Source organism: Mastigoproctus giganteus, chromosome 3 (genome assembly GCF_048544385.1).
Source record: "Mastigoproctus giganteus isolate SK-2022 chromosome 3, ASM4854438v1, whole genome shotgun sequence".
Lineage (NCBI taxonomy): Eukaryota > Metazoa > Arthropoda > Arachnida > Uropygi > Thelyphonidae > Mastigoproctus > Mastigoproctus giganteus.
Window position 1 is genome coordinate 99,465,473 of NC_143577.1, and position 27,741 is coordinate 99,493,213.

Genomic DNA, 27,741 nt, shown 5'->3' on the forward strand with positions numbered 1-27,741 from the left:
CTAATTTTGAAGATGGTCCCTGCTCGACCATCTTCAATTTCGTTGAAACTTGGTGTAGATGTTTAAACAACTTTCCAAAAAAGCTGTGCAAAAATTCAGTTCAAAATATAGTATGCTTGAGGCACCAGCACCTTTTTTGTGGAGGTTACTTCTGTTACGTGGAGCAAATCACAAAAAAATTTTCAAAGTTTTAAGTGTTACTGTTGCCCAACATTGAGGTAGTGCTCTGAAACTTGGTTTACCTAGTTAACTTTTGGGAGAGAATGCAAAACGTTTGGTGTCCAGGCACAAAAACCTTCACATTTTTTACAATGCTGTCTAAAACTGGTACCAAAAATTTGTTGCGACAAATTTAAGCAAGACTTTTGAAAGTCATAACTTTGAAATAAAAATCTTTAGTACCATCTTCTTTGGGCATTCCATTTAACATCTGCATGAATTCAGCCTTACTAAATATGAGCTCTTATACTTGTTTGCTGGCTGAGATATTTTCCTTCAAAGATAGACTCAAAATTTGACCTATCTTTAGGGGAAAATATCTTAATGTGTCACACCTTCAGTTCTCTCGTTTTTGCCACCCTTGGAAAGAGCAGGTTTTAAGTAACAAGAATCATGGTTTTTCAGTTTTGTGTCTTGCTGCTTAAAGCCTAAAAAATGGCCATATATTTTCCGAATATATGGCCATTATTTTCCATATATATTTTCCATATACAGTATTTCCAAATATTTTCCACATAATATTTGCATACTTATTTGATGATAAAGTGTCACATCTCAATAAGGACAGAACTATTGCATTTACAAGAGTGAAATTTTCTGCAATTACTTTGCCCTTTGGTTTAAGGAGAAAGGATATATTGCCAATGCACAAAAAGATCTTCATTTTTTACAATGGGGGTGCAACTGGCAAGAAAAGAAATTGCATGGGTTTCTTTAGTGCAAGTTCCCAAGCCTGAAAAGTGGGCTTTATTCAGGATTCCAAGCATAAAGATGATGTTCTTTTGGTTTCTAAGCTTGAAAGAAGTTATAACTGCAACAAAATTTATTTAAAACACAGTACAATTTGAAATAAGCAAGTGAGTGTGAAGATATTGAATCACTGCTTCATAATGGACTGCAATTTTTCATTGATGGTTGATATTACTACTTCAGGCAAGCTAAAAGTGACAACAATATCATCCCATTGTTGTTATTTTTGGAGCTGGAAGAGTGGTAATAATTTTCTGTTCAGGAATCCAGCAGACATCTTGTCTAGCAGGCCAGTGAAATGAGTGAGCTGCTCCATGAGGATGCATGAAATTTACCAATACATCGTGTTCTTGAAATGAAATTTCACAAATATTTTCAATCCAACAATTATTGCCATAAATACAGGCAATGTATTGGCCAGGTTGTAAATTAACAATTGGCACATATTGAATATTGGTTTCACTAGTCTGATCTACATGAGCTACAAATGATGATAGTGTATCATTTGATACTCTGCAAACATGAATCTGTCTCGCATCAGTAGGAATGAAGTGATGATTTTCTCTTGTTCCAGCAATAGTATGACTGTCTATGAATCTTTTCTCTTGAAATGGTCTTACTTGCTCAATTTCCTCTTTAGAAACAATACAGAATTTTATTCCAGTCACATGCTTGTCACAAAATTCAAACATGTTTCTTGGTGTCAGGATTTGGTTTTCAGTTGGGCATTGGAGACTTGCACTTGCTGCCAATCGTTTTATTGTTCCACCAATTCCATCACATGGTGACTTGACACTGCTAGTGCCAAAGAAATTCCATCCAGCACTGATATCAAAATCCTTCTGATGATGACACAAGTTAATAAAATTCTTGAAATTCTTGTATTGAGCTGCAGAACCATCACTGAAGTAGTAAATGGGCCTCATTTCTGTTATGCAACTCTTCAAATATTCAATTAAGTTGGTTAGAAAAACATGCACTCCAATTGTGTCATGTCGAAGGCAGTCACTGATTATGCAGAAACTTATATTCTGAAGTTCAACATCTTTGTAATAAATGACAAATGGATGCAATGTAGCCTGGTTATCCTCCCAGTGGAACCCTTGAACAGCATCTTGCACAACAAATTAATAATTTTTTGCAGAATCCATCAAGATGACCAATTCTCCTGTCATTAGACTTTCCTTTGTTAACTTCAAATGGTAGCTTTGATGTTTAGCAATGTAGTGATGACAGGAAAGGTTAAATATTAGCATTAGCATTAGCATTAGTAGAGGCATTTGATGCAAGAAGCAAGCTTATGCAGCATCAGCCAAAAAAAAAAAAAAAAAAAAAAAAAGTAACATAAATAAATAAAAATAACCACTTCCACTTCACCCCTCTGTTCGTTCGAAATACCTGTCCAGCTGAGCCTTAAACTTATTTAGGCTATCAACTTCCACGACAGGGGATGGAAGTCTGTTCCACCCACCAACCACCCGCTGGCTAAAGGCAAATTTCCGCACATCTATCCTACATCTGTCTTTCCTCAATTTGAATTTATGCCCTCTCAGGTGATTTTTCTGAGCTAGAGGAAGAATCCCATCAGCATTGAGCATGCTCAAACCATTCAAGGCTTTGTACACCTCTATCAGATCACCCCGCTGGTGCCTAGTTTCCAGACACTGTAATTTGCAAAACTTAAGCCTTTCTTCGTAAGAGAACCCCTTTGTCCCATTCACCAATCTAGTTGCCCTTCTCTGTACTCGTTCCAGCAGCTCTACATCCTTCCTGAAATGAGGCCTCCAGGCCTGTATACAGTACTCTAGGTGTGGCCTGACCATTGCCTTATACAAGGGAATAATCACCTCCTTATCCCTGCTAGAAAAATTCCTATATATCATTGACAATACACCATGAGCTACTCTCGCAGCTCGTCTGCACTGCTCAGAGAACTTCATATCTGCCTGCACCACCACCCCCAGGTCCCTTTCATTCTCTACCACTGTCAGTGTAGTACCACAGAGTTGATACGTTGCTCTGGGGTTGCTGTTTCCCATATGTAGTACTTTACATTTGTCAATGTTAAACTTCATTTGCCACCTCGAAGCCCATCTGCTCAACCTTTCCAAATCCTGTTGCAGCAGCATAGTGTCAGTAGTGTCCTTGACAACCCTGCCAACCTTCGTATCGTCTGCAAACTTGGACATTAAGCCTGATATACCATCATCAATATCATTTATAAATACAGAAAACAATAAAGGCCCCAATACTGAACCCTGAGGGACTCCACTAATAACATTAGTCCACGATGAGCAGTGTCCATTGATTACCACTCTCTGTCTTCTCCCCCTCAACCACCCCTTTATCCATAGCAGCAACTTGCCTCCAATGCCACACTGCTCCAATTTGTGCAGCAGTCTTCCATGTGCAACAGTATCAAAAGCCTTTCTAAGATCCAAGTATATAATATCAAAGTTATTCCCTGCATCCAGTTCTTGTGTGACTGCATCATAGTATCCAATCAAATTGGTCAGGCAAGACTTCCCCTTAACAAAACCATGCTGTGTCCTAGCTATATCTTCAATAAAATCTTTTGTTGTTAATTGCTTTGTGTCCAGTGTATCTCTGTCAGTGTGTATCAATTGCTTGAATTCAATAATATCTTCTGGTTCATCGTTTTCAAAAATATTCTCTAGAAACTTTTTTAATTTATCTATTCCTGGACATTTTTCACACCGATGAAGCATACAATCTTTTGACTCCAAATCACAGACTGTTTTACCAGTGAGAACCTTGTAATCACATTCAACACACTTGACATTTTGATGGATTGTGCATACACACACACAGAATGTTTTCTTGCTGCACCAACTGTGACACACCACTTGGGTCGAAGTTCACAAAATTTAGAAAATCCAATGTCAGATCCATTTCTATCTCAATAAGTTATAAACATTTCCTTCAAGTTGCTGAGTAGTAATTGCATTTGCATTTTTATTCCATCTGTATTTCCAATGTAAGTGTAATCTTTCTTTCCAGGGCATATCTAACTAAATTCATCATCTTCAAAAAATTCCATCACCTTTTTCTTTACTTGCTTAGAAAGCTTTTTTCCTTGCTTTTTTCTAGATATGGCCATGATTCCTTCTTCTGCTTTAAATTTTCTCGATTTCTTGACCATTCTTTCTGAGACACTAAACTATTCCATTGTTTTCTTTATGGACCAACTAACTGGAGCTAGTGTTAATATTTGAAGTATTTCTGAATGACTTAATACCATCAACTTTTCTTTCAATTCTTTCAGCAGCTCAATCTGATAATCTAAGCAGTTTCCACACTGGTGACTTCCACTTGGCTCCATGATGTCATTTGATCCAAGCCACCAATAGATGCAATTTTACTGGCAATTACACCTTGTACTTGCCTTCCTTTTGGCATAGCCTTGCGAGTTTCTCTTAGCTATTCGCTGAAATTTCAGAGGGGAAATACCAGTAGCCATCAAACTTGTGTTCAAGCTTTCAGTCACATGCATTTTGTCATCATGGTCTGATCCAGATGAAGTTGATGTTACTGTTGCTGCTTTTCGGCTCTTAGACTCTTTACAGCATTATGGGTACAGCTTCTGGCCTGGTTTTATGGTTACCTTTGTTAGGTCATTCAGGTAGTCTGTCATTGACAAATCAATTGGTTGTAAACTTTTTTTCACCATATGATTTTTCGGCTAAGGTAAAGAAAGCCTGCACGAGAAGTTGCAAAATTTCGATGAAATTTACCGGTAAAAGTACTTTTCCATAATGGCATTTGTATTGTTGCTCGCTCGGTAAACAGACGGTGGGTGTTATCGGTCTGGAGTAGAATTTGAATCCCATGGGAGCTTGAAACCCTCCTGAAGTGGAGGGAGGTAACCTGACATTTTTTCTTTAGAATCACTAATTGAATCACGAACAGAGTCATATTGGAAGTTCTGGCATCGTAAAAAATGTTTGTAACGTAGTTTCATCGGTAAACTTTTTCGAAATTTGGCGTGCTTCTCGTGTGGGCTTCCTTTGCCTTTTTTTTTTCTTAATAAACAATTTATCCACCAGTCCACCAGTGATTCTAAAGAAAAAAGGTCAGGTTACCCCCTCCACTTCGGGAGGCTTTCAAGCTCCCGTGGGATTCAACTTCTACTCCAGACTGATAACACCCACTGTCTGTTTACCGAGCAAGCAACAATACAAATGCTGTTACGGCAAAGTACGTTTACCAGTGAATTTCATCGAACTTTTGCATGCTTCTCGTGCAGGCTTTCTTTACCTTCGCCGATTTTTCTTCTGGAAAGGATCGCAACATGAAAGCTGCAAAAATTCAAATTTTGCCAAAAGCAAAGCCTCACGATGTAGACAAATTGCATCTTCTTCGCCCAGTTTTAATTCACAACGTAGACCTATCAGCTGTTGTTCTTCAAATTTAAATTCTTTAAATAATTTTAACCCAGTTTTGCGCGTATAGGATAGCACATGACATTAAGAATTATCCATATGACTGATGGCGCATGAGTCCAGCTTATCTCCAGCAAAATCTTCTGATTTCATGACTTTCATGCTGACTAATAAGAAGACATTTCTGCAAGCAATGAAAACTTAAATAACTTTATTGCAGTCAAACAAAAAATAGAGGAACAAAATAAACAAACTGTTTATCTTATGAAGATAAAACACATTAATAACAGTATGGTTCAAATATCAACTATTTATTCTTTTTTTGTATGATTCTAGTATATTCCAGCATTAGTAGAGGCATACAATGCAAGAAAGCAAGCTTACGCAGCATCACCCAAAAAAAAAAAAAAAAAAAAACCTCCCATTTCAACCCTCCATTCGTTCGAAATGCCTGTCCAGCTCAGCCTTAGATTTATTTAGGCTATCAACTTCCACAACAAAAGATGGAAGTCTGTTCTACCAATCAACCACTCGCTGGCTAAAGGCAAACTTTTGCATATCTGTTCTACAACTGTCTTTCTTCAATTTGAATCAATGCCCTGTCAGGTTCTTAATCTGAGCAACAGGAAGAATCACATCAGCATTCAGCTTGCTCAACCCATTCAAGGCCTTATTATTATTATTATTATTAGCCATATGGTGCAAGAAAGCCTGAGGCTTATGCTGCACCAGCCAAAAAAAAAAAAAAAAAATTCCTATTACCCCGAGAGAGAGAGAGAGAGAGAAAAAAAGGAATCACCAAGAAATGGAAGAATGATGATATCCAGCTCAGGACCCTGGGTGTGCCAAGCAGGGTCCTGAGCTGGATAGTACCACAGAGTTGATACGTTGTTCTGGGGTTGCTGTTTCCCATATGTAGTACTTTACATTTGTAGTACTTTACATTTGTCAATGTTAAACTTCATTTGCCACCTCTCAGCCCATCTGCTCAACCTTTCCAGATCCTGTTGCAGCAGCTGTTGTTGTTGTTGTTGTTATTTGGTTTTTAGGAGCATTAGCAACTAAGGCCATATTGCTCCGGGATATGCGGTGGTCATTCCCTGAATGGCCTTTCCGCATCCTCCGTATTTGGTGGTGACGGGCTCGAACCCCGGTCTAATCAAGAAGCGTGTGCTACGCACTGCTGCTCCTTCCCACCTGGCTACGGAGGCGCCTTGTTGCAGCAGCATAGTGTCAGTAGTGTCCTTGACAACCCTGCCAACCTTCGTATCGTCTGCAAACTTGGACATTAAGCTTGATTAATGTCATCAATATCATTTATAAATACAGAAAACAATAATGGACCCAACAATGAACCCCGAGGGACTCCACTAATAACATTAATCCACGATGAGCAGTGTCCATTGATTACCACTCTCTGTCTTCTCCCCCTCAACCACCCCTTTATCTATAGCAGCAATTTGCCTCCAATGCCACACTGCTCCAATTTGTGCAGCAGTCTTCCATGTGCAACAATATCAAAAGCCTTTCTAAGATTCAAGTATATAATATCAAAATTATTCCCTGCATCCAGTTCTTTTGTGACTGCATCATAATATCCAATCAAATTGGTCAAGCAAGACTTCCCCTTAACAAAACCATGCTGTGTCTGAGCTATAACTGAAGTCTTGTCTAGATGATCCTGCAGTGCTTCTTTAACCAGTGCCTCCATTAATTTTCCTGGAACAGAAGTTAAACTCACAGGTCTATAATTACTTGTGTCAGCCTTTGATCCTCCTTTGTGAATTGGGGTCACATTTGCACATCTCCAGTCTGTGGGTACCTCCCCTGAGTCCAAGGAAGCTCTCATAATTATGGCTAAGGGTTTTCTTACTTCCTTTGCTGCCTCCTTTAATATAACTGGATAGATCCCATCCACCCCAGGTGCCTTTCTTGTGTTTATCTTCAACAATTTCTCCTCCACTTTACTCTCAGTTATTAGAAAATCATCTAGCTTACTCGTGGCAGAGAATAAAAATGTATGGGATGCACATAAATTATCAGGTGACACAGAAGCCTATGGCAGATATAAGCATGTCTATAATCAACCCACAAAGGAGGTTAGGCAGGTGAAGGCAGATTATAAGAAATCTTTGGCAAAGTATGCAAAAGAAAAAAAAAACAGCAAAGAGTTCTTTACTTATTTAAAGTTTAGAAGGAAAGGGATGAATCAGATTCGACCAGATGGGTTGACTATTCAGCAAGGGGAATGGCAGAGTTGAATACACCTCTTTACTTATTTAAAGTTTAGAAGGAAAGGGATGAATCAGATTCGACCAGATGGGTTGACTATTCAGCAAGGGGAATGGCAGAGTTGAATACACCTCTGGCATTCCCCTTGCTGAATAGTCAACCCATCTGGTCGAATCTGATTCATCCCTTTCCTTCTAAACTTTAAATAAGTAAAGAACTCTTTGCTGTTTTTTTTTTTCTTTTGCATACTTTGCCAAAGATTTCTTATAATCTGCCTTCACCTGCCTAACCTCCTTTGTGGGTTGATTATAGACATGCTTATATCTGCCATAGGCTTCTGTGTCACCTGATAATTTATGTGCATCCCATACATTTTTATTCTCTGCCACGAGCCTAAATAATTCATCTGATATCCATTTAGGCTTAAACAGTATTTCTTAGTTGGAATGAAAGCCTAGTAGCCTCCAAGATTAAGTCTCTGAAGGCTTCACATTTAGAATTCAATGTTGGTAACATCATCAGTTGATTCCACTATACAGAATTTAAAAACTGTCTGAGACCCCTGTAGGCACCTTTACGAAAGAAAAAGCTCTTCCCCTTAGCCTTGATGGTAGTTACATCTTTAAGTAATTCTCATATCAGTACATTGTGATAACTGTCACACAGTGGTTCCTTTATCTGCAAATTCGTAATGCATGAATAATCACTGCTGATAATCAGATCAAGAGCATTACTTCCTCTGGTTGCCTCTCGAACATGCTGGTGTAGAAAACAGTCATCCAATAAATCCAAAAAAGTCTTGCTAGTGTGCGAGTGACCAAGCCACAAGTTCCAGTCATATCTGGAAAGTTAAAATCCCCCATTATCAGACATTCTGATTTATTGGCCCACTCTATTTGCTCAATTATCTGCACAATTGCTCATTATACTCATCAGATTCATTAGGCCTATAACTCATACCCACTCTCATTTTTCCTTTCCCAGTGCTTATGCCACACCAAACATGCTCAACATTGCATTGTCCACCAACATCAATTGTATGCACTTCCTTAGATTTTATGTGGTTCTTAACTAACAGCATAACTCCTTCTGCCTTCATATCATGGCTATCCTTTCTGTACACATTGTACTCGCCAAATTCCAATTCTGCACTGCTTATATCTGTGTGACACCACATCTCTGATATCTCAACAATATCTGCCTTTGATGTCTTGACTAGCACTTAATGCTCATCAAATTTATTAACTATACTCCTAGCATCGATGTACATGCAGGTATACATGCACCTGTTTCTACTCTTAATTACCCTAACACAGTCCATGTATTTATTTGTTCCAATATGACTCCTGGAAATTTCCATTGGTTTGCTTTCTATGCTACTACCCATTCCAATAGAAGCAGTGCAAAATCACTTTTGTCTCTGTCTGCAGCCACAGTTAATCTTTTTGTCTGTGTATCCCCCCCCCCCCAAGCTAGCAGTTTTCTGGCCCACCTAACACTGTCTCGATAGCATCAGCCAATATTCTTGCACCCTTTCTATTTAAGTGTACACCATCCCTGTAGAAGCAATCTCTCCTGTCAACAAGCACAGACCAGGCTGAAAAAAAATTCTACCCCTTGAGCCTTACACAGTTTCTCCAGTGCCAAATTGATTGACAAAGCTCTCATCATATACTCTCTCCTATCGTGTCTGGGCAGAATTGCAGACTCTTTTACATTCAACCCTAACTTGGGACTTTTTTTCAACATTGACCTGTACTTGTTGAGTAAATCTGGAGATCTCTTACTCTTAATGCCATTATTTTCAACGTGTACAACAATATCGCCTTTTGTGTGCCCTTAAAAGATGACATCTGCTCTACAACATCAACTTTTGCCTCTGGCAGACACTCTGGTCCTGTTCCACCTGTCCTTCTTGCATAGTATATTCCCGTCTCCCTGACAGTAGAGTGAGCCACACTAACTAGTTCCTTTGGGATTAGTGCATTCTGCCTTGGAGATTGCCTCTGTGTTGCCTGATGCACAGGCGTCAGCTCTTCCTTTGAGATGTGCAGCTGAGAGTTTGATGGGCCCTCATTAATTTCTTCGAGGGCATTTACCCTACACCTCAAGCTCTTATAGACGCCCATCAGTATGCTGAGTTGGCGCCTAATTTATTGACACTCTAAACACCTAGCACACACAAACACATCCTCCTTGGATAGATCATGTCCCATTTTAGAAAGTTCAGCAAGCATTTCACATTTCGAATATTTTTTGAGACTGAGATGTGTTGGAGAATCGCCCCCTTCGTTTCTCCCCCGAGTCACAGCACTCTCACTAGTATGTGATCTTTGCTTCGCAGCTCTAGTCTGGATCATGATTTCCGTTTAAATGCAGTTTAATTAACAATGGAATTTAATAAGATTAATAAATATTTTTGATTAATTGATTACTATACTAAGCTAACAGATTCCTAATATAGTGCTTCATATTACATTATCTAGTTTTACGTTATACCTTACGCTATCAGTTCGAGATATATATATGTTGCACTATTTCTTATCGATTACAATAAGGCGGCTAGTTCAACAATATTGGCCCCAACACCGGGAGTTGTAACTGCCAAAAATCATTAGTTAAATTCAAAATAAGAAGCTAACAAATCCTACTAAACCTATTTAATATCTTTGTAAAACACAGTGTAGTATGTTAATTAATGAAGAATACGGTAAAAGTATCAAAATACTTATCACTTTACAACAGCCAAAAATCCACCGACTGCTCTCGTCTGCGACCAGAGCGCCCTACCCGGTTCTAGAATGTTCATCAGTTTTTTGTAATTCAAGAATATTCTATAATTCTTGGATATTCTTCTAGAATATTCCAGAATTCACTCTATTTCTAGATTTTTCTAAACATTAGGCAGGATTAAGGAAGTGTTCTGCAACAAAAAAGATCTCACAAAATAACAATACGCACATAAAACTACTTGATGTTTAGGCTTAATTTTAAGGCCTTAAGTGCAAAACAAAGACACAAAACATTAACCATGATCCTTGTAGCTGAAACTCTACTCTTTCCAGTGGTGTCAAAAACGAGAGAATTGAAGGTGTGACACATTAAGATATTTGCCCCTTAAGATAGGTCAAATTTGACTTTCAAATTTTGAGTCAGTCTGTGAAGGAAAATATCTCAGCCAGAAAACAAGTATAAGAGCTGATATTTAGTTAGGCTGAATTCATGCAGTTGGTAAATGGAATGTCCAAAGAAGAAGGTACCAAAGGTTTTTATTTCAAAGTTATGACTCAAAATTCATGCTTAAATTTGTCGCAACAAATTTTTGGTGCCAGTTTTAGACTGCATTGTAAAAAATGTGAAGGTTTTTGAGCCTGGACACCAAAAGGTTTGCATTCTCTGCCAAAAGTTGACTAGGTATACTAAGTTTCAGAGCACTACCTCTGAATGTTGTGCAACAGTAACACTTAAAACTTTGAAAATTTTTTGTGATTTATTCTGCATAACACAAGTGACCTCCAAAAAACAGGTGCTGGTGCCTCAAGCATACTATATTTTGAACTGAAATTTTGCACAGCTTCATTTGAAACCTGTTTAAACATCCACACCAAGTTTCAACAAAATTGAAGGTAGTTGAGCAGGGACTCCCTAGACTACTTGACATGGAATGACCCCTTAGCAAGTTATTGCTTGATAAAAGCCCATAATGTGAAAGCTTTGCAATATCATTCTGGTACAATTTTTTTTAAAAATAATGTCCTTTAAATAAAAGTTATGTTTCTTATTGGTTAGTAGACTTTTATTACAGTCTTTGCTGATAAATCCTTGAAACATATCTTTGGTTGCCGATTTTTTTTTTGTTTACAAATATGCCAGGCCAGGGAGCAACCGGTAGCATTTAGCAATAGCAGTGAGTGAGCACTAAGCTGTGAACTTAAAACAGTTGAATACTGAAAAGTGAAGATGCAAGTGCGCTAGGCCTGTTTTTATTGTATTGAAAACTCTGAGGTATGCATTATATTTTAGATCATTTTTAGTTTACTAATAAATATTTAGTTTAGATAATAAATTTTTAGTTCAGATAATAAACTAAAAGAGCTAGAGGAAGAAGCAACTGCTCTTGCTCAGAAATGTACTATAACAAGTACATATAAACTGCAAAGAATGTACAAGAAAAAGAAGTATCATGAAGAACTTGCTCAAGATGAAGGCCCAAGTAATGCCAGAAGGAAATTTGTTTGTGAAACTTTTTGGTATCACTAGATTCCATTATAAAGAGTACTAAGTAGATTTGAAAAGTTTAAAGGTCTTGACCCCAAATATTTTGAAGAAGATGATAATTTATGCATAATTGAATTTTTTGCAAATGAATACCCACAAGACATTTATTGTAAAGATGAACTTGTGCAAGAGTTTTTTTCATTTAAAAATCTTTATAGAGAAATGTGGGACAGCAAGCATTCAAGTGACAATGAACTGACCATAAACAATGTACTGAAATTCTTAATTGCAAATGATTTGTGCACTATCTACCCCAGCTTTCAACAATGTATAGAATTTACTGCCCATTAGCAGTGCTGCTGCAGCTGAAGTAGTAACTAGTAAGTAAGATTTCCGATATAAAGACTTATTCATCAAAACCTTATGTATATGAGAATAAAATTTATGTATATGAGAGGCTTACAGGCTCTCATATACATAAATTATTTTGTAACGAATAGGCCTGGTGTACTGGGGTCCATGGTTGTGAAAAATATACAATGATAACCCAGTTTAATATAATACAATAAAATATACAATGGCAGAAGCTTTCAAGACTGACAAGTCTCTTTTTCAACTGATAATATGATTTGAATACAACGGATAAGTGCAATGAGTTGAGAGTGAGGCACATTATTCATTTCCTATTGTTGTTGCACGGATGTGCGCTGTTTTTTACTCCAGCGTTTATCCAGCGTTAAAATGGTTGTCTCTAGAATGGGGTGCAGATGTGTGCCTTTGCAGCGGTTTATGGCCTTTGGATTGTTTAATATATTAAGTGACTCTAGCCATAGGCAGTGGCGAAAGTGTCGTGAGTGGTCTACTATTTCGAAGTCACGCTTGGGATCGTGGTTGGTGGCCCAAAAATGTTCTGCGACTGATTGGTCAGTTTCGGCAATCCGGATTGCTCTGTCATGCTCCGTAAGGCGATCTTGAAGACGTCTTGATGTCTCTCCTATGTAGCAGCTCTCACAGTCTCTACAGGTGATGCGATATATTACGCAGCAATGTAATTGCTGCGTAATATATTGCATTGTATATTTTATCGTATTATATTAAACTGGATTATCATTGTATATTTTTCATAAATTATTTTTCCATAATTTTCTTAACTGGAATAGTGGAATGAAAACTATAAAAAAAAAATGACATTCAAACAAACAATTGGCACCTATTTTATCCCTTTACTCCCCCTCACTTCAAAACCTGGCTATGCCACTGGTGTAAGTAAGACCTTGCACTTTGCTGGATTAAAGCTTAGCTGCCACGTTTCTGACCATCCCTGAAGTCTATCTAGGTCACTCTGAAGAACTAGACTGTGATCATTAACTACTCTACCAATTTTTATATCATCTGAAAATTTAGACATCACATCCTCTATTCCTTTCATTTTTATGAAAATCAAAAAAAAAAAAAAAAAAAACAGTAGTCCCAAGACTGATTCTTGGGGAACCCCACTTCTTACATTAATCCAATCTGAGGTATAACCATTTATAACAATCCTCTGCCTCCTGCCCTGAAGCCATCCTGCTATCCACCTAAGGATTTTCCCAGTGATTGCAACCCATTCCTGCTTATAAAATAACCGCTCATGTGGGACTGAGTCAAATACTTTACTGAAATCTAAATGAACAATGTCGAAATTATTCCCTAAATCCAGCTTATGAGTGACCCTGTCAAAATAGCTAGCCAGCTTTTTTAAACATGATTTTCCCTTTACAAAACCATGCTGAGATTCCTTCAGAATTCCATTTCTATCTAAATGATCCAGAATTCCACTCTTGATCATGGCCTCCATGATTTTCCCTACAACTGAAGTTAGACTGACAGGTTGGTAATTTTCCATTTCACTCTTAGAATTGCCCTTATGTATTGGAGATACATTAGCACGTTTGCAATCCAATGGCATCTCTCCTGAGTCTATTGATGCTCTCATAATTAGCATCAATGGTTCAATGCACTCGTTTGCCTCTTCCCTTAAAATTATAGGGTATATGCCATCAACCCCAGGAGCCTTACTCGAATGTAGGCTTGAAAGTTTTTTCATTAAATAATCGTGAAATTTCAATATCATTAATTACGTATTTTTCAACTTCATTCCCAGAATTTCTTATTGACATAAAGGGTTTTTCTTTTGTAAATATTGATGCAAAGTAACTGTTGAGTACTTCTGCAGCTTGGGTATCTAATACTGTTCCATGTCCAGTACATAAGGGTCCGATCTTGTTTGTCCTCTTCTTTGCCTTTATATATGTGAAGAATTCCTTATCCCCACTCTTTGCTCTCTTTGCCAGTGATTTATCATAATCTGCCTTTGCCAGGCTAACCTTTTCTGTGGTACTATTACAGATCAATTTGTAGCTATTATCAGGGCTGCATTAGGCCCAAGTTGGGGGCCTCACTTTAAAACCTAACTTCTCACAAACAACTATATAAAAAACAGTCTAGTTATAGTTGCAAAATAAAATACTTATTTTTAAATATTAAATTAATAATATAAAAACTCGAGTCCCTGAAAAATTTGTGAGGCCTCCCACCTCCATTTGAAATATTGTTTTATTGCACGGCCGTAACCGATCAAAGTTAACCGTCATTCGTATGCGCGCATAATGGAGAGTTTAGTTACCATTAGTATTTGGTTAGTATTTGTATAGCAGTATACAAGTATATATACCTACTTATATGGTTAAAGTATCTGTCGGAGGCAGCAGTAAGATTATATTTTTCAATATATTTATTATTGTTATTTTAACAAAACTAAGATATTTTTTTGTACAGAAAAATACTATTCTTTCTCTTTTTATATTTTTTAACTTTTAATGTAATTATTTTTAATTTTAATTGGTTACTTGATCTTTTCGTGTAATTTTTATAGTGAGTACTAAATTCTTGAATTTTTAGATCTATACTTATTTCTTTATAATTGTATGTAACAGTAATATAGTATGTAAAAGTAATTATATGTAACATAAAAAGAAATAAATATAGATCTAAAACTCAAAAATTTAGTACTCATTATAAAAATTATTTTTAATATTTTAGATTTAATAAATATTTATTTCACTTTTTTACATGTATAACACATGTAACGATGCCAAGAAAGTTTGACTCCGGAGCTAATAAAAGAAAACGACTCAGAGAAAAGGCAAAACAGCTAAATAGTCAAAAGGGGGCAATTTTGTCTTTCTTACGACCTTCTGAAAATGAAAAAAAATGAAGAATTTCATAGAACTGAAGATATACCTCAAATTACTTGAAATGAAAGTGAAACATTGTTATCAGTATCAGGAGACGAAAATGAAGAACATCAAAATAATGTGCATAATATAGAAGAAATAAATGAAACAAATCAACAGAATTTTGAAGAAAATTTTCAATCGGAGTCTGTACTTACCAGAAAGCAAGTTATCTCTTATCCTACTGATATAGCCGTGTGTCCAATTAGTATTGATGAAAAATTTATCGAGCACATTTTAATAAATATGCCTCAGAATGTTGGTAAAATCGAATATTTAAAAAAAGAATACACAGAACACAATAGAATGTATGTCATAAACGTGAATGAATCACATTTTTACTGTAAAAAGATGGATGGTACAAAGGAGAAACAAGAGTGGCCAATTTTTTCAGAAACGAGTAAATCAGTTTACTGCTTTGTTTGCAAATTGTTTTCTAAGTCAAATAATAACTTAATGAAGGATTTTAATGACTGGAGAAATATAACGCAAGCCTTTGTGATCACGAGCGTTCTACTGAACATATACGAGCGATGTGCACATATCGCAAAAGAAAGTCAAGTTCTTTAAATAGCCATATTGATTCTGAATTGATGAAATAAATACAATCTGAAGAAAATTATTGGAGAGAGGTTTTAAAAAGAATAATAGCTACTGTTAAGTTACTGAGTAAATTGGGACTATCGTTTAGAGGCAATACAAATGATATTTTTTCTGATTCTTGCGGAAAATATTTATTGTGTCTACATGCAGACAGACTGCCAGAGCAGGTCATCGTGTTTTGTCAATGATATACAGGAATTTTGCTAGCAGGGAAAAGGAGGTGATTGTCCCTCTGTATAAGGCAATAGTCAGGCCACGCCTTGAGTACTGCATACAGGTCCGGAGGCCTCATTTTAGGAAGTATGTAGATTTGCTTGAGCGTGTACAGAGAAGGGCAACAAGATTGGTGAGGGTAATGAAGGGATCCTCTTACCAAGAGAGGCTTAAGTTCTGCAAATTGCAGCAGTTGGAGACTAGGCACCTGTGAGGCTATCTGATTGAGGTGTATAAGGCCTTGAATGGGTTGAGCACGCTGAATTCTGATGGGATTCTTCCACTTGATCAGATTACGAATCTAAGGGGCCATAAATTCAAATTGAGGAAAGACAGCTGTAGAATAGATGTGCGGAAATTTGCCTTTAGCCAGCGGGTGGTTAATTGTTGGAACAAACTTCCATCTGTTGTTGTGGAAGTTGATAGTTTAAATAAATTCAAGGAGGAACTGGACAAACTTTTAGAGGGAATGGTTGTGTGAAATAGTTTTTTTTTTTTTTTTGGCTGATGCTACATAAGCTCATACGCTTGCTTTCTTGCATCACATGACACGATTACCATTACTATTACATTATTTAAGTGAATTTGATGATTTTTTAAAACATCACATTAAAACGTACGCCAAAATGTGGTTCTGGCAGATCAAATTATCTTTCTTACCACACTTGTGATGAATTCATAGAGTTAATAGCTAATAAAACAAAAGAAATATTAATATCAGAAATTAAGGAAGCTCTTTATTTTGCAATAATACTTGACTCAAAGGCAGACGTTGCCCATATTGACCAACTACAGCAAATTCTGACATTAGTTCTGACATTAGAGAAACATTTATTGGGTTCATCAGTATTACACAACATAATTCATTATATTTAGAAGAGGTATTATTAAAAAAATTAGAAGAATTATCTTGGGATATAAAAATGTGTAGAGGGCAAAGCTGTGATAATGCTGCCAATATGAAAGGTGTCTATACAGGTTTACAAGCTAGGCTGAAAAAACATAGTCCCTCTGCTCTAGTCATTCCTTAAATTTAATTGGCAACTATGCCGCGGAATCTTGTCCGGAAGCAGTGCAATATTTTTTTTTTGTTCAAAATGTATATAATTACTTTTCATCTTCAACAAGAAGATGGGACATACTCCTTAAACATTTAGAAAAAAAATCTTTACCAGTTAAAAGACTGAGTGAAACGAGGTGATCCGCAAGAGCTGACGCTATATTGCATTGAAACGTGGATATAAACAAATCAAGGAGGCATTACTTGAACTATCCATTTTTCCTGATGAAAAACCTATTTCTAAATTAAAGAGCTCATCACTGGCTGAAAATTTTGACATTTTATAAACAGCTATTTTAACAATTGTGTGGGACAAAATTTTACAACGAATAAATGCGACTAGTAAATCTCTACAAGATCCTGATATGGATTTGCTATTAGCTAATAATTTGTTACAGTCTTTAGTTGGTTTTATTTTAGATATAAGAAGTAGTTTTTCTGCTTTAAATGAAGAAGTGAATTTATTAACGGATGAGACACAATTTAAAGATGGGAAGAAAAGAATGAAAAAAAACGGGAAAAAATGTGTGATCAAGTTTCACAATCCGACAATGACATTATATTACATGGAAAAGAAAATTTCATTGTTAATACTTTTAATGTCATTTGCGATAAGCTAATTTTTGAAATTAACAAAAGGACGAAAAGCTATTTAGACATATTAGATATGTTTGACATATTTTTAAAGAAAGATATTGATCAAGACTTGTTGATCAAAGATATTGATCAAAGATATTGAGAAAGACATTGAACAAGTACATGACTAGTATTAACAAAATTTTACAAACTTATAGGACTGATATTGACTCGGAAGAATTTATTGATGAAGTTAAGCAATTTTTAGTAATGATGAAAGAAGAAAATTTTTCCATTAAAAGTATGTACCAATTTATAAACGATGGGTTAAGGTCTATCTTCCCAAACGTAGAAACTATTTTAAAAATATTTTTGACTATGCCTATTTCAAACGCAAGTGCTGAACTCTCATTTTCGGTGTTGAAACAAATTAAAAATTATTTAAGAAGCAACTTACACCAAAATAAAACAAGTGACCTATTGTTATTATTCATTGAATCAGATGTAATGGACTCAATTACTTATGATGATATTATAGATATATTTGCTAAGACCAAAGCCAGAAAAAAAAAACTGTTAGTTATTTTTTTAAAATTTAATACATATATACTTATGTATGTATAATACTTTATTTTTAATACATATATACCAATGCTGTGTTATTTTTATTTTATTAAAATGAGTTTTTATAGCAATGTCGACTTTTATTTTCAATAAATTAAAAAAATATATTTATGAATTTGATTAACTGAAATAAACATTCGAAGCAATTTTTTTTTACTTTGTACTGACTTGACCTGACCTTTTGGGCCCTCATAATTGTGTTGCACCTAGGGCCTCCAAAAGTGTAAATGCAGCCCTGGCTATTATAGGCTTCAGTACTTTTTATTGCTTTGTAACTTTTCCATGCCATCTTTTTTTGCTCGGGTAATCTGGCAACTTCATTATTCATCCAACTAGGAATCCTCCTCGTGGAGTTTTTTTTTTAAATGGTATATATGCATTGAAGGCTTTTGTGATTAATATATACCATAATTCAATTGTATTTGCTCTATGTGAGATATCTATCCAGTTAATAGAGGCCATGTAGCACCTTAAGCCATTGTAATTTCCTTTCCTGAAATTATAACCCATTACTTTGCCTTTAACTACTGCTACCCCTCTCTCTCTTCATCGTCCTCTGTAGAACTCTGTGATCACTTCCTGCTACTGGTTCCTGTACTGCCAGCCCTGTTATGTCATCTGGTTAATGGGTAATGATCAAGTCTAGAATATTCTTTTCTCTAGTACTTTCCCTGACATGGTGATACAAGTAACAGTCATCTAGTTGATTTAAAAATTCTGTCCCCCATGTTGAGTTTCCTTCCCATTTGCTCTAGTCAATTAGAGGCAAATTAAAATCACCCATAATAAGACATTCATGCTTACTTGCCCATTCCATTTTCATGTAGAGGCTGTCATCATAATCTTCATCTGCTTATAGATGGGAGTTATGTTGGGGAAACCTTCCCCAAAACTGAACATGCTAACCTAGCATGTTCAGTCTCATCTGTCTCCCACCTCTCTTTCTGTATTGTATTGTATTGTTAAAATGTTTAAGGAGAGGCAAAGGAAGTGTCTGAATCACTCTGACAGTTTCTGTAATGTGTGGATGGTTTACAACAAAAACACATAGAAAGAAAATCTACAGTATTACTAAATGGGCATATTCTTTGTACTTTGGTTGCGAGATTGGTGAACAGGACAGAACTTGGGCTCCACATGTGTGCTGTATTACTTGCACTCCAAAGTTGAGGATGTGGCTAACTGAGAAAATTAAAATGATGCCTTTTGCTGTTACAGTGGTGTCGCAAGAACTGCACACTGATGATGATAGTATCCACATTGATAATTGCTATTTCTTCATGACAAAAATAAATATCGGGAATATCTAGAAAAAATGCAAGCATGGCATCAAATATCCTAACATATTATCTGCAGTTTAGCCTGTTCCACATAATGAAGACTTGCTAATATCCCAGAATCATGGGATAAAGAAAGAAATGATGGATATTGTGAGGATTCTTCTGTCATAGACATTACTGAACCATCCACTTTAACAGATTTGAACTGCCAACCCGAAAATTATTAGGTTAAACTCCAGATTATGGGTACACCTCTGGAGGAAGTGGCTTCTTTTGCTTGAATCCATTCCAAATTATTGGCGTGAACTAACATAACCTTTTTTCACCAGCCAAAAATGAGTCTGTTAAAAAACCCACACTTCTTTTGCTTGAATCCGTCCTGTTTGGCCATGCCCACAATGCGGTGACAAGGTTACCCATAATCTGGAGTTCAGTTATAATATGCTACCCTTAATTAAGAAGAGTTAAATGACTTAGTTCATGATTTGAACTTATCTAAAGAGCAAGCAGGAATCCTTGGTTATAAGTTACAACTGTGGAATTTACTTGATGTAGGAACTAAAATTACAAAGTGTTTTCAAAATATTTTGTTATTATGGAAATAGTATGTGTTTCTATAAAGATATTAATGGTCTACTGAAAGAATTGTAATTCTAACAATTCACATATATTTATTGATGCCTCAGAAATAAGTGGAAATGAACACTGTAAATGCATTCCCATTAGTTGCTCTACTTCATGCTCTTGGCTTGAAAGAAGCAGCATGTGACAGTATATGAAATGTTACAGTCACGGGCAGGCTGTCCTGAGGGTGCACTGTACCTGTGCGGCAACATTCAAGGGTCACCAGAAAACCTGAAACTTACATACACATATGAAGAATATTTTAAAGGTGGGACACCAAATTTTGATTTGCACGTGGGTGCCACATTCCCCAGGAACTCCCCTGGTGACAGTATATAGACTATACGATAAACTCCCTTTGTAGCAAATATTTCAATGAAGATGTGATCGAGACATAATTTTGGTATTTTTGGAATCAGCAAATGAGTTTCCTTTAGAGTCGGCAACATTTGTTCAGGAAAAAAATAAAAAAAATTTTGTTGGATAGTGTAATTTTACTTGAACCAAAAATAAAGTTTTATGTATATATATATATATATATATATATATATATTTTTTTTTTAATGATTTATACTAGTGTTGCTAATATTAAAGCATCAAAGAAGAGCTAGGGTGGTAAAAATTACATAATCTTGGCTTTTATAGATGGGTCTTAGAAATGTTCCAATTATTTTTCTTCAAGTTGTCCCAATATCTTACTGTTTTGTGGTACACGTAACTATACAGTGTCTATACTTAATCAGTACCACTCATGCTTTCAGATTTGTGCACTTCACCTGTGACATATTTGCACTCTGTACGTATTTCAGCACTCATGTATACTAGTGTCTTTTTTGCTGTAATTTAAAATAGCCACATTTTTAGTATTATTGTTATCAGTAGCAAATGATCCAAGGAAGCAAGCTTATAAAAAAAAAATAATAAATAAATCTAATCTGTCCATTCCCTCTAATAATTTGTCTAATGCTTCCTTTTAAATTTATGCACACTGTCCACTTCCTCAACACCAGATGGAAGTTTGTTCCAGCAGTCAAATCCTCTTTGACTGAAAGAAAATTTTGTTTTATATATTAAACAATGAAAGTTTGTCTCCTTTTGTGTGAAAAAAATTAAAGATGTCATCAGCATTTAGTTTGCTTAATCTATTTAACTTTCCATTGCCATCTTACAGGTGCCACTTTTTAAAATTTTTCTATATATTTTTTTTTTTCTGAATTTGTAAACAAAATTCTATCCTTTTGTATACCTTTACCCACCAGTATTCTCTAACTGGTTATGTGGTATTTTGTGTTTTAATTTTGCCATATAAAGAAATATATGACATTAATTTTTTGTTTGGCATTTAACAGATATCAGGCAAGTAAAAGCATCTATCTTTCTTCTGGGCAGTTCCCGCTCCTGAATTGCCACTGTCACAGGCATCTCACACCAATGAGATGCCAGTGACAGGTGTCTAATCTTGTTATAGAGCTTTGGTTTCACCAACTTAAAGACATTCTTGTTGTGTCTGCCAGTTGCCACACAAGTGTCTGTATTTCAGTCTGTGGAATCAGTGACTTTAAAAATACAATGAAAACTTTATTATTATTGTGGTGTCTCTCATTTATTTTCAGTTTAGCAAATCATAATTAACAAATCGTTGGTTTCATTTCAGTAGAAAAGCTAAAAATTAATTTATTATAATTAAAACAAAAAGACGTGGCTCACAGATGCCATGCAAGTGTTTTTATTAAATTGAGGGCATGAGTAATGGAAGGTTAAAGCCTTGAACACTCCAGTGGAGTCCCCTAGCAAGAGACTAGTTTCAGAGTGCTGAAATTTGCACAACTGAAGTTTCTGATACAAATGATGTATAAAAAAGCTTTATTTTTGGAGGGTAGTGAAAAAATTAATTTTTGACAAGACAGTAACATATAGATGAGGTTAATTTGTTCTATAGCAAAATCATTACAACAGACTTCTCTGGAGTGCATGAATAATTTTGTCATACCAAAATTTCTTGATAAAATGAAAATCATTAAAAATTATTTTTAAAAAAGATATTATTTCTTCATATAAGTTCAGCTGCACTTTTTAACTTTTTTTATAACCTACAGAAGTACTACATATGGGAAACAGCCACCCCAGAGCAATGTATCAACTCTGTGGTACTACACTGACAGTGGTAGAGAATGAAAAGGACCTGGGGGTAATTGTGCAGGCAGATATGAAGTTCTCTGAGCAGTGCAGATGGGCTGCAAGAGTAGTTCATGGTGTCTTGTCAATAATATACAGGAATTTTTCTAGCAGGGATAAGGAGGTGATTATTCCCTTGTATAAGGCAATGATCAGGCCACACCTTGAGTACTGTATACAGGTCTGGAGGCCTCATTTCAAGAAGGATGTAGAGCTGCTGGAACGAGTACAGAGAAGGGCAGCAAGATTAGTGAATGGAACAAAGGGATGCTCTTACGAAGAAAGGCTTAAGTTTTGCAAATTACAGTGTCTGGAAACTAGGCACCGGCGAGGTGATCTGATAGAGGTGTATAAAGCCTTGAATGGTTTGAGCATGCTGAATGCTGATGGGATTCTTCCTCTTGCTCAGAATAATCACCTGAGAGGGCATAAATTCAAATTGAGGAAAGACAGATGTAGGACAGATGTGTGGAAGTTTGCCTTTAGCCAGCGGGTAGTTGGTTGGTGGAACAGACTTCCATCCCTTGTTGTGGAAGTTGATAGCCTAAATAAATTTAAGGCTCAGCTGGACAGGTATTTCAAACGAATGGAGGGGTGAAGTGGCAGTTTTTTTTTTCTGATGCTGCATAAGCTTGCTTTCTTGCATCATATGCCTCTACTAATGATAATGTTAATGGAAATTTCAAGTTTAAATCAATCACAAGACAAAATACGTTCTGCAAAAGTGAAAAATTTTTGTACAGACGTTTATAGTTTTGAAAGGGTATTTTATTTATGAGAAATAGAAAAATACAATTAAATATAAAGCACACATTGATCCAAGAAATACTATATGGCAGTTTCATTCATCATTATTTATCAGTATTAATACCTGAATTTTTGTTTAAATATTTAACTTATTTTTTCTTGCGTTAATAGGAAAATTCAAATTTAATTCTTAAGAAAAATTGTGTGTTACTTAACTGGGTGTTTCATTTCTTCATCTGTTTGTTGCTAAATTTTTCTTTGGAGTTGTTTTCAACGTATTTAGGTTGTGATGCATAGAGGTATACATTTGAACAAACCTGTTTTGTTCAATTTTAGAGTCAGAAATTTAACTGAAAAACTAAATAATGAAAACCTGAGTTCAGCCAGAACCACATATATAATTTAACTGAAAATTAAACTAATTCTAGGAAACAGCTACAGTTGTGCAAATTCACTGAAGGACTGTGCTAGATATCATGCACATACTCCATGTCCTCTGCCAATGTCAGTACAACAACAGTGAAAATTTAAAAATATCATTGTTGGTGATAATATCTAAAAGTACAACATGGATGTTGTCTGTCACAATGCAGAATTGTTCTTAATAGATGATCACTTTCTTGCTCATCTGCGTGGTACAACATCTGTTTGAAAAATATCTGGACTGCTACAATTTAGTGATAATATGCATGCTTATGGTGTCAGAAACTTAGTGCCCTGAGGCAACACGCTTAGTTTGACAACTTTCCCACTGTTGGAAGCACTTCTGGAAAACCAGACAGCTCAGCTTTCCAAAATTTTGCAATTGCCAAAAGCTTAGCTGTTGTGTAACTTTATTGTTTGTATGTCATCAAATTGAATTCTTTTCAGGATTTATTATTATTATTATTATTAATATCCATATGATGCAAGGAAGCCTGAGGCTTATGCTGCACCAGGAAAAAAAAAAAAAAAGTTCCCGAGTAACCCTGAGAGAGAGAGAGAGAGAGAGAGAGAGAGAGAGAGAGAGAGAGAGAGAGAGAGAGAGAGAGAGTCAAAAGTAGAAGGGAATCACCAGGAAAGAGAAGAATGATGATATCCAGCTCAGGACCCTGGGTGTGCCAAGCCCATACTCACCAGATGTGAGCCCCCGGGGTTTTTCAGTCTTGAGAGTTAGGGGTTGCTTGACTTGAGCAACTCTGTGTTTGGGCAGAAACTCTGTACAAGTAGTGAAAATGTGACAGTGTATTATAATAGTGAAGCAGCTAGACTTTGGGGTTTCACTTTTCTGGTCTTTTTCTTCGAGCTGCATCACAGAACTTCAACAGAGAATTCTATTGTTTGACACTCTGGAGCATTTTCATGGTGGACAGCACCCTCACAGTCATAAAATGCTGTCAACATTACATTGTTTTGCTGTACACTTTTGCTGTACACTTTTGTGAAAAAGTGTACAGCAAAACAAAGTTTTTTACTATTATCATTTTTACAAATGATAATAGAACCTTGACCACTTCTCAGATGAAACACACAAGGGGGGGCATGATTTTTAAATTGGAAAGTATGGTTGCAGAATAGATATGGAATAGGCATTCAGTCAAAGAGTAATCAATTGTAAGATACAGTAATTTGAATTAATTAAATTGGTATTTTACTTTGTATTTTAGTAATGTTTTATTAATAGTAATATTTTATTTTACACACTGAATAAATTAGCATTTGTTAATTCACTCTCTTATTGCATGGTTAGCTTCATGAATATATGTCTGATAAATCACCATGTAGATGCAAAATATATATTTAGCTTATCACCAGTGTCTTCATGATTATCAGTACTATTGATGTTGTTATGAAACAGGCCAGTATGGTTCATTCTTTTTTCCCTCTTGTCTGATTGTGTTGTAGCTTTATCACTAGCTATTTTAGATACAAAAGATTCACTGTGATGTTTGATAAGTTAATTATGATGTTAATCTTTGATTAACATCATAATTAACTGTCAGAATTAACATTCCCTGACAGTGAGATCATGGCGTCCTTCGATGTTGTCTCTCTGTTTACATTCATTCCCATCCAACAGGCTGTTGTCTGTACCAGGTGACTTCTAGAGAGTGACCACAACCTATCGAATAGAACATCCCTATCTACAGAGGACATCTGTACTGCCCTCAACCTATGCTTGTTGGGCAGTGTCATCGCCTTTGGTGATTCTCTGTACAAACAAATACACGGTACGGTTATGGGTGCCCCTGTCAGCTCCGTCGTTGCTAACATCACTATGGAGGAATTAGAGGAACGGATATTCCCGAGCCCACCTGTACCGATTACAATGTGGTGCAGATATGTTGATGATATCTTCACCATCATCTCACGTGGTTTACAGTCAACACTATTAGAGTACTCCATTCCTGGATGTTCTAGTGAAGCAAGTGGGCCCACGCCTGAAACCTCAGTGTACCATAAGCCAATGTGGTGCAGGCAATTTACCAACTACAGATCAGCCCATGCCCCTTGCCATCTAAACAGAACTGTACATGGTCTATTCTCTCGAGCCTGTAGCCATTCCAGCTCAGAGGAAGCTGAACGCACCAAGATTTCCAGAGTAAAAGCTGACCTAGTCAATTACGGGTACCCAACTCGTATTAGACAGATGTACTAGACAGATCTAAAGCTGTCGTCCCCACGTGACAGTATGCCTACTGCCTACATTCCTTACTATCCTGGCATGTCGGACCAGATTTCTAAGATCCTACATGAGTATCACATGAAATGAACTAGCCATGATTGCGGCAGTTGCTATATAGGGGAGAGCTCAAGACGCCTTCAGGATCACCTCGCAAAGCATGACAGATCGATCCACCTAAGTGACACTGATCACTCCGCAATCGTGGAACATTTCTGGTCAACCCATCATAGATCCCATCCACCCCATCATTAGGGGTGGATGGGATCTATCCAGTTATATTAAAGGAGGTGGCAAAGCAACTAAGCAAACCCTTAGCCATAATTATGAGAGCGTCCTTGGACTCAGGGGAGATTCCCACGGACTGGAGATGTGCAAATGTATCCCCAATTCACAAAGGGGGATCGAAAGGTGACACGAGTAATTACAGACCAGTTAGTTTAACTTCTGTTCCTGGTAAAATAATGGAGTCACTGGTTAAAGATGCATTGCAGGATCATCTAGACAAGACTGCAGTAATAATTTAGACACAGCATGGGTTTGTTAAGGGAAAGTCTTGTCTGACAAATTTGATAGGATATTATGATGTGGTTACAAAGGAACTGGATGCAAAAAATAATTTTGATATCGTATATTTGGATTTCAGGAAAGCTTTTGACACTGTTGCGCATGGAAGACTATTGTACAAATTGGAGCAGAATGGTATTAAGGGTAAGTTGCTACAATGGATAAAAGGATGGTTAAGTGCGAGAACACAGAGGGTGGTAATCAATGGGTGCTGCTCTTCTTGGACTAATGTTATTAGTGGGGTCCCACAGGGTTCGGTGTTAGGTCCACTGTTGTTTTGTATATTTATCAATGATATTGATGAAGGTATATCAGGCTTAATGTCGAAGTTTGCAGATGATACAAAGGTTGGCAGGGTTGTTAATGACAGTAATGGCAGTATGCTACTGCAACAGGATCTGGATAATTTGGGCAGATGGGCTAAGAAGTGGCAACTGAAGTTTAACCTTGACAAATGCAAAGTACTGCATATGGGTAGAAGTAACCCCAGAGAAACGTACCAACTGTGTGGTACTACACTTAAGATGATAGAAAATGAAAAAGACGGAGTAATTGTGCCGTGAGATATGAAGTTTTCTGAGCAATGCAGACAGGCTGCCAGGGCAGGTCATGGGGTTTTGTCAATGATATATAGGAATTTTGCTAGCAGGGAAAAGGAGGTGATTATCCCTCTGTATAAGGCAATGTGGTCAGGCCACACCTTGAGCACTGCGTACAGGTCTGGAGGCCTCATTTTAGGAAGGATGTAGATTTACTTGAGCGTGTACAGAGAAGGGCAATAAGATTGGTGAGGGGAATGAAGGGATCCTCTTATCAAGAGAGGCTTAAGTTCTGCAAATTGCAGTGGCTGGAGACTAGACACCTGCGCGGTGATCTGATTGAGGTGTATAAGGCCTTGAATGGGTTCAGCACGCTGAATTCTGATGGGATCCTTCCACTTGTTCAGATTACGAACCTAAGGGGGCATAAATTCAAATTAAGAAAGGACAGATGTAGAATAGATGTGCGGAAATTTGCTTTTAGTCAGTGGGTGGTTAATTGCTGGAACAAACTTCCATCTGTCGTGGAAGTTGATAGGTTGAATAAATTTAAGGAGGAACTGGACAGGCATTTGGAGGGAATGGCGTGTGATTTTTTTTTTTTTTTTTTTGGCTGATGCTGCATAAGCTCATACACTTGCTTTCTTGCATCACATGCCACTACTACTACTACTACCTTAACCCCAGAAATGATTGTGAGGTGATCGACCAATCCCGGCACTATTGTCACCACCTTTGGCTAGAATCGTTAAATATATCGAGCTGTCCAAAAGCCTTAAATCGCTTCAAGGGTACAAGGCTACACCCCATCTTTGAATCAACAGTTCTGAAACTTGACAAATGCTGGCAGCTATCCCATACATCGTTGGATAGCTGGGAAGAATGGTGTTCATTGTTGGTGCACAGACGTGCATTAGCATTAGCAAGGGTACATGATGCAAGAAAGCAAGCTTATATAGCATCAGCCAAAAAAA

At 36.6% G+C, this 27,741-nt stretch overlaps 1 protein-coding gene across 2 annotated transcripts in view; it reads left to right on the forward strand.

Moving 5' to 3' along the window:
• The window catches only part of LOC150088182 (solute carrier family 2, facilitated glucose transporter member 1-like), a 345,132-nt gene that overhangs the window by 110,257 nt on the left and 207,134 nt on the right, over nt 1-27,741 (forward strand). The window lies entirely within an intron of this gene.